This window comes from Danio rerio, chromosome 12 (assembly GCF_052040795.2).
Source record: "Danio rerio strain M-AB ecotype USA chromosome 12, GRCz13ab, whole genome shotgun sequence".
Lineage (NCBI taxonomy): Eukaryota > Metazoa > Chordata > Actinopteri > Cypriniformes > Danionidae > Danio > Danio rerio.
In genome coordinates, this window is record NC_141032.1 from 45,796,446 (window position 1) to 45,810,799 (window position 14,354).

At 36.2% G+C, this 14,354-nt stretch overlaps 2 protein-coding genes and 1 long non-coding RNA gene across 13 annotated transcripts in view; 2 read left to right on the top strand and 1 right to left on the bottom strand.

The window, feature by feature from the left end:
- LOC141376869 (uncharacterized) overlaps positions 1 to 14,354 on the top strand; it is a 601,238-nt gene that overhangs the window by 496,236 nt on the left and 90,648 nt on the right. The gene's annotated exons all lie outside the window — the stretch shown is intronic.
- Positions 1 to 14,354, top strand: part of LOC137496842 (uncharacterized) — a 145,382-nt gene that overhangs the window by 88,203 nt on the left and 42,825 nt on the right. For all 8 annotated transcript variants that reach the window (XR_015504589.1, XM_087276953.1, XM_087276954.1 and 5 more), the window contains exon 2: positions 10,476 to 10,557. The gene's annotated coding sequence lies outside the window, so the exon portion shown is untranslated. The remainder of the gene's footprint in view (positions 1 to 10,475; positions 10,558 to 14,354) is intronic.
- On the bottom strand, positions 1,947 to 6,892 carry LOC147841558 (uncharacterized). 4 transcript variants are annotated; one of them, XR_015504663.1, is made up of 6 exons: positions 6,829 to 6,892; positions 5,882 to 5,978; positions 5,122 to 5,298; positions 4,040 to 4,728; positions 3,442 to 3,531; positions 1,947 to 2,345 (listed from the first exon to the last, which is right to left on the bottom strand). It is a non-coding gene; the product is annotated as an uncharacterized LOC147841558 (long non-coding RNA). The 4 variants fall into 4 exon arrangements; XR_015504661.1 differs by having other exon boundaries at positions 3,442 to 3,534; XR_015504664.1 differs by lacking the exon at positions 5,122 to 5,298.

Genomic DNA, 14,354 nt, shown 5'->3' on the forward strand with positions numbered 1-14,354 from the left:
GTATGAGATGCTGCTGGGATGCTGGCGCTGGTATGCTAGTGACCAGCAATCCCATGCTGGTCACCAGCATCCCTTGCTGGTCACCAGCACCAAAACACAACATATGCTGGTCTTGCTGGGATTTGGGTGCTATGCTGGTGCTGGGATACTGGTCACCAGTATGAGATGCTGCTGGGATGCTGGCGCTGGTAATATGCTAGTGACCAGCAATCCCATGCTGGTCACCAGCATCCCATGCTGGTCACCAGCACCAAAACACAACATATGCTGGTCTTGCTGGGATTTGGATGCTATGCTGGTGACCAGCATGAAATGCTGGTGCTGGGATGCTGGTCACCAGTATGAGATGCTGCTGGGATGCTGGCGCTGGTATGCTAGTGACCAGCAATCCCATGCTGGTCACCAGCATCCCATGCTGGTCACCAGCACCAAAACACAACATATGCTGGTCTTGCTGGGATTTGGGTGCTATGCTGGTGCTGGGATACTGGTCACCAGTATGAGATGCTGCTGGGATGCTGGCGCTGGTAATATGCTAGTGACCAGCAATCCCATGCTGGTCACCAGCATCCCATGCTGGTCACCAGCACCAAAACACAACATATGCTGGTCTTGCTGGGATTTGGATGCTATGCTGGTGACCAGCATGAAATGCTGGTGCTGGGATGCTGGTCACCAGTATGAGATGCTGCTGGGATGCTGGCGCTGGTATGCTAGTGACCAGCAATCCCATGCTGGTCACCAGCATCCCATGCTGGTCACCAGCACCAAAACACAACATATGCTGGTCTTGCTGGAATTTGGGTGCTATGCTGGTGACCAGCATGAAATGCTGGTGCTGGGATGCTGGTCACCAGTATGAGATGCTGCTGGGATGCTGGCGCTGGTATGCTAGTGACCAGCAATCCCATGCTGGTCACCAGCACCAAAACACAACATATGCTGGTCTTGCTGGGATTTGGGTGCTATGCTGGTGACCAGCATGAAATGCTGGTGCTGGGATACTGGTCACCAGTATGAGATGCTGCTGGGATGCTGGCGCTGGTATGCTAGTGACCAGCAATCCCATGCTGGTCACCAGCACCAAAACACAACATATACTGGTCTTGCTGGGATTTGGGTGCTATGCTGATGACCAGCATGGAATGCTGGTGCTGGGATACTGGTCACCAGCATGAGATGCAGCTGGGATGCTGGCGCTGATAGTGACCAGCAATACCATGCTGGTCACTGATAGCAAATTACATCTGGCCCAGATATGGCCCACATACTGCGCGGAATGACGGCGATGACTCAACCTGATTGTGGCTGTCATAAGGATCCAAAAGTCAGCCACAACTGAACCAGATCTGGGCCATATCTCAGAAAAAGCTTGGTCCATATCTGGGCCAGATGTGGCCCATACATTTTCTTAGATCTGGCCCAGCTGCGGCCCATGCAAATTCTGAAATCTGGCCCAGCTGCGGCCCATGCAGTTTCTCAGATCTGGCCCAGATGCGGCCCATGCAATTTCACAGATCTGGCCCAGATCTTGTTCAGTTGCGGCTGACTTTTGGGTTAGATGTGGCTGACATCTACATTTGGTAGCTATATAAATCACATTAAAAGGAATGCTTAGTTTAAATTGCTTTATTTAAAAAAATGCTTTAAAGGAAGCATATAAATTGATAAATACAAATATAGAATTTATATAAATTATATTAATAGATGCATACAAAAAAAACAACAACAGATTGATCAATGCAATACATATAAATATATGAATTAGAAAAATAAATGCATACAGAATTATCACAAATTAAATGCAAATAAATAAATATAAAAGTTAAAATTAGGTAAGTGGATATACAGAATAAGAAGAACATACAAACACAAATGTATATACAAATTAGATAAATAGATACAGAAAAAAAAAACACAGAAAATATATATATATATATATTTTTATAAAATGCATATTAATTAAATTAACAAATGATAATTACAGAGACAAGATAAACAAGTACGAGTAGACAGAACAAACACAGAAATCGAATATTTAACAAAAACATATTATTTAAAAAATTACAACGAAAAAGAATTTGTCTGATGAAGAGCCGGCGGCTCGAAACGTTACACGCTCTGTGTCAGCCTTTTTAATTTAATAAATTTGTATTTTGGGAGCCTTGGTGTTGCCGCCTTTGATTTACATTAAATAATTACAATTAAATATTTATTAGCATCTACCCAGAACCAAATTTTTTTTTTTAAATTAAATAAACTGAAAATCCAACAGGGCAGTCCAAGAGTGAGGTCAGGGGCAAGCAAGGGTCAAAGCCAAAAAAAACAGTCCAATGCAAAACATCCTGAAAATCGGAGAAGACAACAATTAAAAGGTGCTGTTTGCAGAGTACATACAGGCACAACTCGATTAAAATTAAGGACTTTTAAGCACTTTTTTAAGCACCTATTTTTATTTTTAAGACTGACAAGCAACGTATTGAACACCTGAAATGTATTCTCAGCAATACATAAAAACATTCCATAGGAACTACCTATCAATTTATAAAAAATAAAAAATAATATTAATATAATATTTCATAGTATTAAACCTATTTTAAATGTGCTTGTGAAATTATTTTTTTAATGTTTTTGTAGATGGAAAGAGAACTGAAAATTAAATTACATTAAATTAAAGGACTAGAAATACTATTATATTGCTAAAATAAAACAAATTTTAGTAAATAATACTAATACAGAGTAAAAGTACATGGTACTATTTTAGCTAGTTACATTTGGAAAAAAAAATCGGATTTTCATTACAGACCTTTTTTAAGTGTAAACTTGTTTGAATGGTTTAATTACAAGACTACATAAAAAGGAATTTGCACTAACAAAGGAAGTTTATTTCCTTTAAGGAAGTTTAGTATATTTTCAAGCTTAGGAAGGTTTTATACTTCCTTATAATATTATTAATATTATAAAATATTTGAAATATTTTTTTACATTTTCTACATTTTTCAAAGCAGTGTTTTAAGAGCCTTATTGTTTATTTTGATAAATGTAACAACAGATTGCTTTGACCTGTAATGCCTGTACAATTTAGTGACGCTTTAAGACAGACTATGTATAAATCATACAAATACCTCATTCAAAAACGTTTCTAGCATACCAACCCCGTGACGTCAGACACAGCAATATTCCAAGATGGGGGTGCCTTTGTGCTAAAAGCTCTAGTAAAACATGCCCTTTTCATCAAAATTGTTACATTAATCAAGTTTGGTTAATATATTTTTTATTAAATCAGAAAGCAATTTACTAAATAATGTAAACTCGATTGACTGCATCACTTCTACTACAAGACACTGGGAAGAATTTTAGCTAGGCGATGTAGGAAGATCTGACACTTAAAGTTTTCTCCATCAATTCATAGTCTGAAATCTTGGTAATTAGTGAAAGTACCTTTGAACTGACCGCAGATCTTGATGTAGTCTTTCTTGATCTGGTCTTCTCCACTTTCGATCCTTCCCTGGGTTCATCTTTACAAGGAAACTGCTGAATGGAAAAAAAAAATACTTAGTGATAAAAACCTGGACTATATCATGCTATAAAATGTTTGAAATAAAAGCAGCATAAAAGGACAAGCTAGTGGTGGAGGTTTGCTAGAAAAATATGTGGGAGAGGATGTTGTGTGTGAGTCAGACTGAGACAGACTGTTGTATGAATGTGTGTTTTTGAGTGTATGAATGTGAGAATGCATTCACAAGAGTGTGTGTTAGTTTGAGGATTTTGCTAGGGTCCAACAGAGTAATTTGGTTAGTTAAGTTGTTAAAAATTATTTTCATTGATTAAATACTTGCCCATATATAGATGTAAAGAATAACCAAAAGAAATAATGCATTAAAATGTCATTATATATTATATTCAATCTGCAAATCATTTGTTGTGAAATTTGAATGACTTCCATTCAGTATATGAAGAAAATAAAATTAGAATAAGAATAAAACAATAGAACTCTATAAAAAAATACTTCCTATCAAAATAAAGCAGGTGCTTTTACCTTAAGGAACTTTATTAGTATGGTTCCCTGCTTCCAGTTAGTTCAACTTCAGATACCTCCATAATCTGTACTCTGGTGCTTCATTTGGTTCTTGACTTAAGGCTGATTTATACTTCTGCGTCAAACGCCGGCGTATGCTATGGCGCTGACGCATAGCCCTTCGATGTGGCCGTCGCCGTCACTGATGTGCACTTCTCAAAAAATTTAACTACACGTCGCAACGACGCCTAGCGTAAGCTCTGTGATTGGTCGGCTTGGTAGCGCTGACGAGTCTGGGCGGGACCGAGAGCAGCGCGAATGTAAGCGAGCGATTGTTTACAAGTGTGGAGTACCGTGAAGGAGCTCCGGATGGAAAGTTTTGTTTTGTGTTTACCTCATAGTTAAAGTTGTTGTACGTCCACCGGTTCCTGCCTCAAAATGAGCGAGTTTGAGCCACTTGTACATCCCGGAAGTGTTCAGGAAAAGCAAAAAAGTAGCGAAGAAACTCGACACAGAGGAACATTTACACCTCACTGCCAACTAGCGTTTCGGAAGTGTTAATGCAGACCGACAGAGACAGCGCGCAGAAGTATAAATGCACAGCCACGCGCGTTGCATGCGCCGTGGGTTATGCCGGTCCCCTGACGCAGAAGTATAAATCAGGCTTTAAGAGTAACTGGTGTCGCATTCCAGGTCCATCACAATCTGAGCTAAAAGGACAATCTGACAAAAGACAAGATAAATATGAATACACATAACATACAGAATAAAACATTTAAAGATATAGTTTACTATTCTGCCACCATTTATTCATCCTCTACTTGTTTCAAAGCAGTTTGAATCTGTTAAACACTAAAGCAGATATTTTGAAGAATGTTAGAAACCTGTAACTATTGATTAACATAGTAGGAAAAACTGGGTTTGTGTTCATTCATTTTTTTTCAGCTTCATCCCTTTATTAATCTGGGGTCACCAAAGTGGAATGAACAGTCAACTTATCCAGCATTTTTTACGCAGCAGATACTCTTCCAGCTGCAACACATCACTGGGAAAAACCCATACACTCTCATTTACACACATTCACTAAGGACAATTTAGCTTACCCAATTCACCTGTACCGCATGTCTTGTGGGGGAAACAGGAGCACCTGGAGGAAACCCACGCCAACACGGGGAGAACATACAAACTTCACACAGAAATGCCAACTGACCCAGCCGAGGCTCGAACCAGAAACATTTTTGCTGGGAGGCAACAGAGCTATCCACTGTGCACCGCACCACCTGAGTTTATGTTCAACAGAACAAAAAAAAATATTTTGAAACAAGTGGAGGATAAAAGATGTCATTATTTTTGGGTGAACTATCCCTTTAAAATTTAAGTGTCAAGCATTAGTCTTAAAAACTTATGTATCACTACAGGAAAAATAAATCAAGTACCTCTTTTGAACAAGCAAAATCATTATGCCATTGTTTTCAATGGTTTTCTTTTATATTTTTCACTCTGAAATTATAACTGAAACATGCGATCCAAGGTAAATTAATCTACTTTTAACATAAAATAAAAAGTTAAGATAAAAATAAAAGTTACGTCAACAGACTGTTTTTCCAGCTCACCAATACTTTCAAATTTTACATTTTCAGAAAACAGTTTAATAAATTACCTTGTGGAAACATTTAGACTTTCTTTCAAATTAGATTTTTTTAATAATATATATTTTAAATAAGCTATGACCTCACACAGTGATAAAATAGCAGCAATAAATCTTGTAATATTTTAATAATAAATAAAACATAAAATATATTATTTTAGTTCCCAACAACCAGTCTGACATATACAAGTTACAAAATATGTACAATATTGTACCTGGTGTGCTTGATGATGAAGTCAAACAATTAGTAATGCACTGATGTGAGAGTTGTCCTTTACTTCAGCTTGCATCCTTGCATGATTCCTTTCTTTTCTGTAACAAATTAATACAATACAATCAATTTATAAAAATATTATTTTTACTTGCCACAAAACCATTTGTTTGGACTTGATACATATGTACAAGATTAATGGTGCAATTCAGTTTCCAGGCCGTTTTAAAGTAATATAAAACATAAGATATGGATTTTAAGCTTATTTAACACAATTGATTTTATTTTTTAACAAGGTTTAATATTTCATAACACACTTAGCCTTCTTTTTTAGCTAATTAATTTCCTTCATAAGTCATTTAACACATTATGTTTCAACTGTGGATTTTTTTTTTCAAACGTTTTTGCTTTAAATTTTTTTTAATGCAGACCAGTCTCAACAGTGGCCAGCATGAACCACATAACGTTACTCTGTAAACGTTTGCTGAAACTTGATAAAACACACATTAACAAGCAAATCAAGATCATTAAGATTAACGTTACCAAAAAGAGACTGTTCGTTCAGTGTTTGAGCTAAAACCAGTACAAAAGCAGAACTCGGCACCAATAACAACTGTATAAAACGGACAGCATATGATTCATTCATTCAAGCTCCCGTTTCGACGCTGTTCTTCATATAACACGTCTTATTGATCATTTAATTGGGAATGACGAGCGTAAAAGGACAATTGTAACTTAAATGAATTTGTTAAAACCCCGAGCACAATCAACTTAACAGATTAACGTTACTGAACTGACGGCTGCCATCATTCTTAGCCATCAGTTTTTAGCCATATTATCCACATATAAGTTACAGTTTTATCACTATTCAAAACAGGGGCTTTTTTAACTAATAAAAACATTACCTGACGACAAATATCTCACAAATATGATTTTAAAATAATAACTTACCCGATAAAAAGAAGAAGATGAAATGGCGGACTTGACTTCACTTCCTCGTTTGAAAAAATTAACCGTCATTCACGAGGCTCCGCCCACTCCACCGTAATGCAAGGATGAAGCGAAACACATATTCGCCACCAGGGGGCAGTTTATGATAATGTTTTTAAATAAATAAATAAATATATATATATATATATATATATATATATATATATATATATATATATATATATATATATATATATATATATATATATATATATATATATATATTAGGGTAAGGGTAATTAGGCAAGTTATTTTATAACAATGATTTGTTTTGAAACTGTCGAAAAAATATATAGCTTAAAGGGGTTAATAATTTTGACCTTAAAACACTTTAAAAAAAATTAAAAACTGCTTTTATTCTAGTCGAAGACTTTCTCCAGAAGAAAAAATATTATCAGACATACTGTGAACATGTCCTTGCTCTGTTATGTAACATGCTGTAATTCTAAAATATTGACTGTTATTTTTAATATTCAGTAGCTTGTTATATAAAAACTATAACACTTTAAGATATATTTACAATCAACTAATTGCTAATTAACATGCTTATTGATAGCATATTGTCTATAAAATTTGTTGACGCTGTTACAGGTGCACACACACAGAACCAGGATAGACTTTTGGGCCTTTCTATGTTGAGTTTGCATGTTGTTTCTGTTGGTTTCCAGTTTCTCCCATAGTGCAAAAATTTGCAGTATAAGTGAATTTTGGATAAACTAAATTTGCTGTAGTTTGTGATTAAGATAATGTGTGGTGTTTCCCTGCACTGAGGATTGTACCCTCAGGGCTGTGTTGCAGAAGCATTAGTATCTGATTGCAGACTTGCATATGCAAGCTGAGACACACAGTTTGACATGCAATGTCAGAAACAATGCACTCAAATAGAGCTAGTGACATCAAAGTGAGGGGTCGGGTTAGGAGCGGGGTTAGGTGTGCGCATTAAAATTGGTCAGATTTATTTTTATTATTTTTTGTGTTCTGTAGAATAAGTAAATAAAACTTTGTTTTGTTTACAAAGATCAGCTTATTTACGAACACATTCATGTTATTCACATTCTACTGCTCAGTTCTCTGACATTTTTTTCTATATAGTTATTTTATTCATAAACAAAACATTTATGTCTATTTAATATTCAAATTAAATAAAAAAAGAACAATGTTGTATGTGGCATTTAATCAAACAAAATCATTATAAAAATGTAGAATTGCAAAAAATAACACCAAGAAAACAGCACTTTAATTCAGTATTATTAGATTATGAATTCATTTGTAAAATTGTTCGTTAAAAAGTAGTACTAATAGCAAATTAAATCCACCCAGTAGGTGGCGGTAGGACACTGTCTTAATTCATTCAAATGGAGGAACTGAACAAAACATTAATAGATCAAAACATAATAAATGATGAAACTCGTTGCATTTATAGACATTTATAGACATACCAGGTAATATGAAAAAAAAAGAATTTTACTCATGCTGGAACATTTACATATAACAGATAATATAAATTTATATTCATAGCAGCCTTAAAGTAAAAATAAATCCATTATTGAGGAAATAAACTGAATTAATATGTGATAAGGTTACAAACATATACTTTCCCTGATAAGCAATAGCTTATTCCTATTCTTAATAACCTAAAGAATCATTTTCAATCTCAGAAAGTCTTATTTAGAACATGCAATGTTATTATTTTCAGAGAAGGTGTAGCGCTCTCACTGCCTGATGAGGGACAATAATGTTAATAAAACACAGGAAACACAGAACTGCTGCTGCTTCACATCAGAGTCTGTGTTTTGTTTGAGCAGCAAGCCCCTCCCACTCATTAGGTATGCAGTCCACAGGCAGAAGTAGCCAATCGGAAAAATGTAAATCCTTGCATCACATTACATTAATTTACAATATTTATTTTCTATTTTCTACTTCATAAAACGAAAGTGTACAGACTTAGAAAGACAAATTAACTTTGATTTTCAATTTCTAATAATTTGTAACCACTTCAAAGGCTCCCGTTAATTTAAAGTTAAACCGGAACTAAAAATACACAACATGCACTACACCCGATGTGTCACACACGGGCCACATCTGGCCCACATACAGCAGGCCACAACTCACACTACACCCGGTGTGACACACACGGGCCCTATCTGGCCCACATACGGCAGGCCACAACTCACACTACACCCGGGGTGTCACACACGGGCCACATCTGGCCCACATACAGCAGGCCACAACTCACACTACACCCGGTGTGACACATACGGGCCACATCTAGCCGATATGTCTCCTGCCATTGCCAGAAGTGAGCCATATGTGCCTTAGTTGGCCCAGATGTGGCCCAGAACTGTATGCTATCTGGGTGGTAGTTTTGTCTTGCTTGTCCACCAAACATAGACCAGCATCACCAGCAATACTAAGCTGGTAGACAAGCATGACCAGCAAGCCGAAGCTGGTCTACCAGCATAACCAGCAAGACCAAGCTGGTAGACCAGCATGACCAGCAAGACCAAGCTGGTAGACTAGCCTGACCAGCAAGCCGAAGCTGGTCTACCAGCAAGACCAAGCTTATCTACCAGCTTCACCAGCAAGACCAAGCTGGTCTACCAGCATCACCAGCAAGACCAAGCTGGTCTACCAGCATCACCAGCAAGACCAATCTGGTCCACCAGCATCACCAGCAAGACCAAGCTGGTCTACCAGCAAGACCAAGCTGGTCAACCAGCAAAACCAAGCTGGTCTACCAGCATCACCAGCAAGACCAAGCTGGTAAACCAGCTAAACCAGCATTGACCAGCATAGACCAGCATGAAAATCATGCTGGTCTTTGCTGGTTTTTTCAGCAGGGTAGTAAAGCCATGTGCAAACAGTTAACTTAAGTTAGCTAGAAAAACTCTGAAAATACTGCTAACGTATATGAAAATGTACCAACGTATATGTCATTTTTATTATGTATTTGCTTAATATCGTTCAAAATAATGTATGTTTGAATAATGTCATGTTTTAAAATTAAATTCTTATGGATAATTTGAAAGTTTAATCTGTAATGTTGGAACCAACTGCATTAACTTAACTAAATTTGTTGTTAGCAGTTGTTTCTTTCAGGAATCAGGATTCATATGAGTCATGTTACATATTATAAATCTAATTGTTATGATGCATATTGTCAATGTAACGTACAATCGAATTAATATGCATTTTATTAATTGTAAATCATAACTGAATTATTAAATTTGGCAATACAAAGCTCTAATGCTAAGCCCAATACAAAACCTTTTTAACTGACTAGCTAACTAAATATAGCATGGCATTAAATAAAACATTGCAAATATCATTCATTCATTTCATTTATTCATTTTCTTGTCGGCTTAGTCTCTTTATTAATCCGGGGTCGCCACGGCGGAATGAACCCCCCATTGCAAATATACATAGTAAAATCTTTGATGTGAGTTTTATACAGCAAAAAGAAAATCAATACAATACTATACAATCTACAAATGTTCCAGACAATAAAGAAACACCCATTCATTACATACATCTGCAACTTTAATGATCCATAATGTTACATTTTTGATGTATGTATTAATCTTTGGTTTGTTTTTTCTTGTACGCAGCCATCAGAAAATAGGACAAAAGCCAGGTTAAAGATTAACACAAGATCCAGATTAAATCCATCACCCAGATTTCTCAGAAATGGTAAGTACATCCTGATTCCACAGAAGAATTGTGATTTAAAACGAAAAATATTTGTATTTTTTAACATAAGTATTTGCTGGCAAAAAACTTAGTTTGTGCTCTTGTTTCTGCATGCATGACAAAAGGAGATGATTTTTAAAAATATATTAAAAGTAGTGCTGCACGATTAATCATATCGCAATCGCGATGTCAGCAACTGTGTGTTTATATGACGAGACAATGTTGTGATTATATTAAATAAATAATAACACATACTTTCTGAAAACAGTTTTCCGATATATTTATTTGAGTTAAGGCAGAGAAAACATGTTTTAGCAGATGCTTTACCAGAACAAGACAAAAATCAAAAAATAAGTATATATAAAACAATAATACAAAGCTATACATATAAAATATTGTTATGTATCATTTATTAATTGCAAGTATGGGTAAAAAAAAGTTTACATTAGAGCAATTCCACAATGGGTGTGACATCTGTAGTAAAAACTCAAAACATAAATTCACAGAGGAAGTATATATGTTAACATTATATTGAAACATGTTTATATTTCCCAAAACAACCCACCACAGAGTTATGGGATCAGAACAATATCAATCTGTAAACATGTTTTGTACTTTAAATGTGGAAAGTAAACATGCATTATGCATGTGACCGAAAAAGTATGCAGTATACAACATGCTTTGTAGTAATTCTGTGAATTAAACTTCACAACCCAAAAGAAACAATGCTAATTAAAAGAATAAGAGTTGGCTCTTTATAGAAAAAAAAATGACTGGTTTTATTTTATTTAATAGTTTTGCATTTATCAGGGAAAAGCTTCGTTATGGATGTGACAGATGTGAAATTGCTACTCATTTGACTTTGGTAAATCAAATATAATTTAAAAAAAAACATTCACAGAGACACTTTTGAGTATTTTTAAAGTACTGTAAACTACTTGCTTACACAAAAAAAAAACATAAAAATGATTTCAATATTTTGGTGAAATCTTTCATGGTAAGGTTGACATTTGCTCATTAATTAAAGTCAAGTTCAAATTTTACAAATACACATTTCAGCATTAATACTAATCTGTGTGTGCATTTTCCTTAAAAACATATCAAGTTGACCCACAATACCATTTATAATCGCATATCGCAATATTGACCTCAATAATCATAATATGAACATTTTCTCCAAATTGTGCAGCCCTAAATAAAATTGAAAAGAAAAGCAACGCTGTTACTTTTTCAAAAAGTGAAAACAGATGTAACATGGCCCAACACTGCACACATTTATAATGTTCCCATCATTTCTTGCTTTTGCTGTGTTCATATTTAATATTCTTTCCACTTTCACATGTTTTCCATCCCAGACTACCTGTCTCTCCTGCCCAGATCATCTTCAAATAATTAGCCTACAGTAATGTGAAGTCCTGTTCTTGAGCGAGGAGCAACTTGAAAGCGGCAAACATGAATCATGTATAGCTTCATTTTAAACTGCTTTGTAGACAAACACACTTGCAAAGTCAGCTTATGAAGAGAATGCAAATCCCCGTTCTGCTGCCCTAAGCTCGGTTTTAATGTGCTAAAACGAATGAGGACAGGCCTTCTTAAACAGGTCTTTAAATGTGTCGTTACCTGTCACGCGGGCCAGATCGTTAAAGGTGAGGTAGTTTCTGTTTGCATGCCTTTTTTTAGCCATTCCTTTGTCATCCTGAAAAATAAATGACGCATAGAATGATGGAGAATGTTTAAGGATTGAGGGCACTCAAGCAGCAATTAAATTTCACCCTAGGGGAAATTATCTACAAAAATGGGACATGGGCATGGCGTGTGGTCAAATGGCTTTTCCTTGTTCTCTTTCCGTGTACTTCTTGTGTACCACTTTGCCACACACAAGAAAAACTTTCCATTTAAAAAAAGAAAAAGGGAAAAAAAAAAGCGTCCCACATGACCACCCCGTCAAGTCATTTACCATGAAGTGCACTGGCCAGTGAACAAGTTTAATCATAATACCTTCCGGCATGGTGCCCTGGTAACACGTATTATTTAATGACTGACATGGTAATCTATATTATATATTTTTGAAGGATATTAGGAGTCGTGCATTTGTGTTTACGAACTTCACACAAGGGTGCTGCTATAATGTATAATACACGATAGTTGCTAGGGTGTTATGTAATCACATTGTGGGTGGTTGTTAGGGTGTCACTATGCTCTTGCAATGTGATGATTTTCAATAGGTGAATGTTAGGGCATTGTAGAGAGCTGTTAGGGTGTAGCTAGGTAGATTCAAGGGTAACCCATGTTGATATGTAGCTATGCAGTTTAACTGCTCTGCGGTTTTAAAGGTGCAGTAGGTGACCTGCCAAAATGCTAGCATTAGCATAATGGCTTATATCTTAACATAGATATATACATTAGATGTCGCCAGGCCTATTGTTGTCTTTTGGACGGAATGCATCAATAGCGCCGCCATCAGCTCCTTTAAAATGAATGCGGGACCAAGGTACAGTGGAGGACTGTGGCCATCCAAAGCCAGAGATATACACATATACACATATATCTATGATTGGGAGTTTTCCTGGATGTTAGTATGTCATTTTTTTTTCTAATTACGAAAATTATAATTTTACATCACTTTTCTAAATTGATGGATCAGTGACCGCATGGGCATTCCTGACAAAAAGCTTGTGTTTGTGTGTACAGAAATGTACTATTCACCCTCCCTGTTAAATTTGATCTAATCATGTCCTGAAACACAGCTCCTCTCCTGCTTTCACTTCTCATACTGACGGAGGGAGCGATTCGTTTGTGAATGAATCCCCCGAATGACTCTTTCACTAACGTTAGCCGACAATAATACAAGTTTCTGGCAGCGCAGCATCTCGTTGTCATATTTCTTTTGCATTGTTTGCTGATTTTATTCAACAAAACTAGCATAAGCCGAGTGTTTAGTGCGAGTTGGAGCTGCTTTGCCGTATGGTGAATGCAGTAAGTGACTGTTATCATCAATAACGTTACCTGATTAGCACAAAAGTTCAGAACATACAAAAACAGAAAAAAACTTAATATTACCTATGAAATGTTCTGCCTTTGTGCTTTGTTTTCTTTGTTTGCTCGTTACTACTACCGTAGACAGCGCTTAAGTCCCGCATCTTCACGTAATAACACTCTTGACTAGTGCGGTTGAATGACATTTGTCCTGGGAGCACTGTACTATGCGATATCTAGTGCATATATCTATGATATCTTAATAGCAATAGCAGGGCTTTGAAATTAACGTTTTTGCTTGGTAGCATCGTTGCCCCTAACTTAAGGCGCATCAGCCAAAATTTAGTTGCACCCACCAATTATGCAATTATGTGCACCGTTGCTACATTTTATGTAATCAGATTTATTACATTTGAAATCAACACTAATAAAAAATAACGAGCCAAATAAATATATGCTTGCGTGAGGAAAACATGTCTCAATGAAATCCCGTTATCACAAGAAAACACATTTTTATAAAACAACTGAGTGACCAAAAGATACACAGACCGCTCAGCGGCCAGCACGCACTGCTTAACATGAATAAATCTGTTAACTATAATAACTGTGCTGTTCTCAAGAGTGCTGTCTGATATTCCTCACATGCTTTTGACATATACCTTATTATTTGTATATCTCATTTTAATAGCAATACCGGTCTTCTCATGAGCTGCAATATTATTTTAATCTTAGTCAGGGCAAGCCCTTTTGCGATGGTGTATGTGGTGTTAACTTTTACTTACAGCAGCACGGCTGACAGCATCTGGCGATTAAATGAAGGA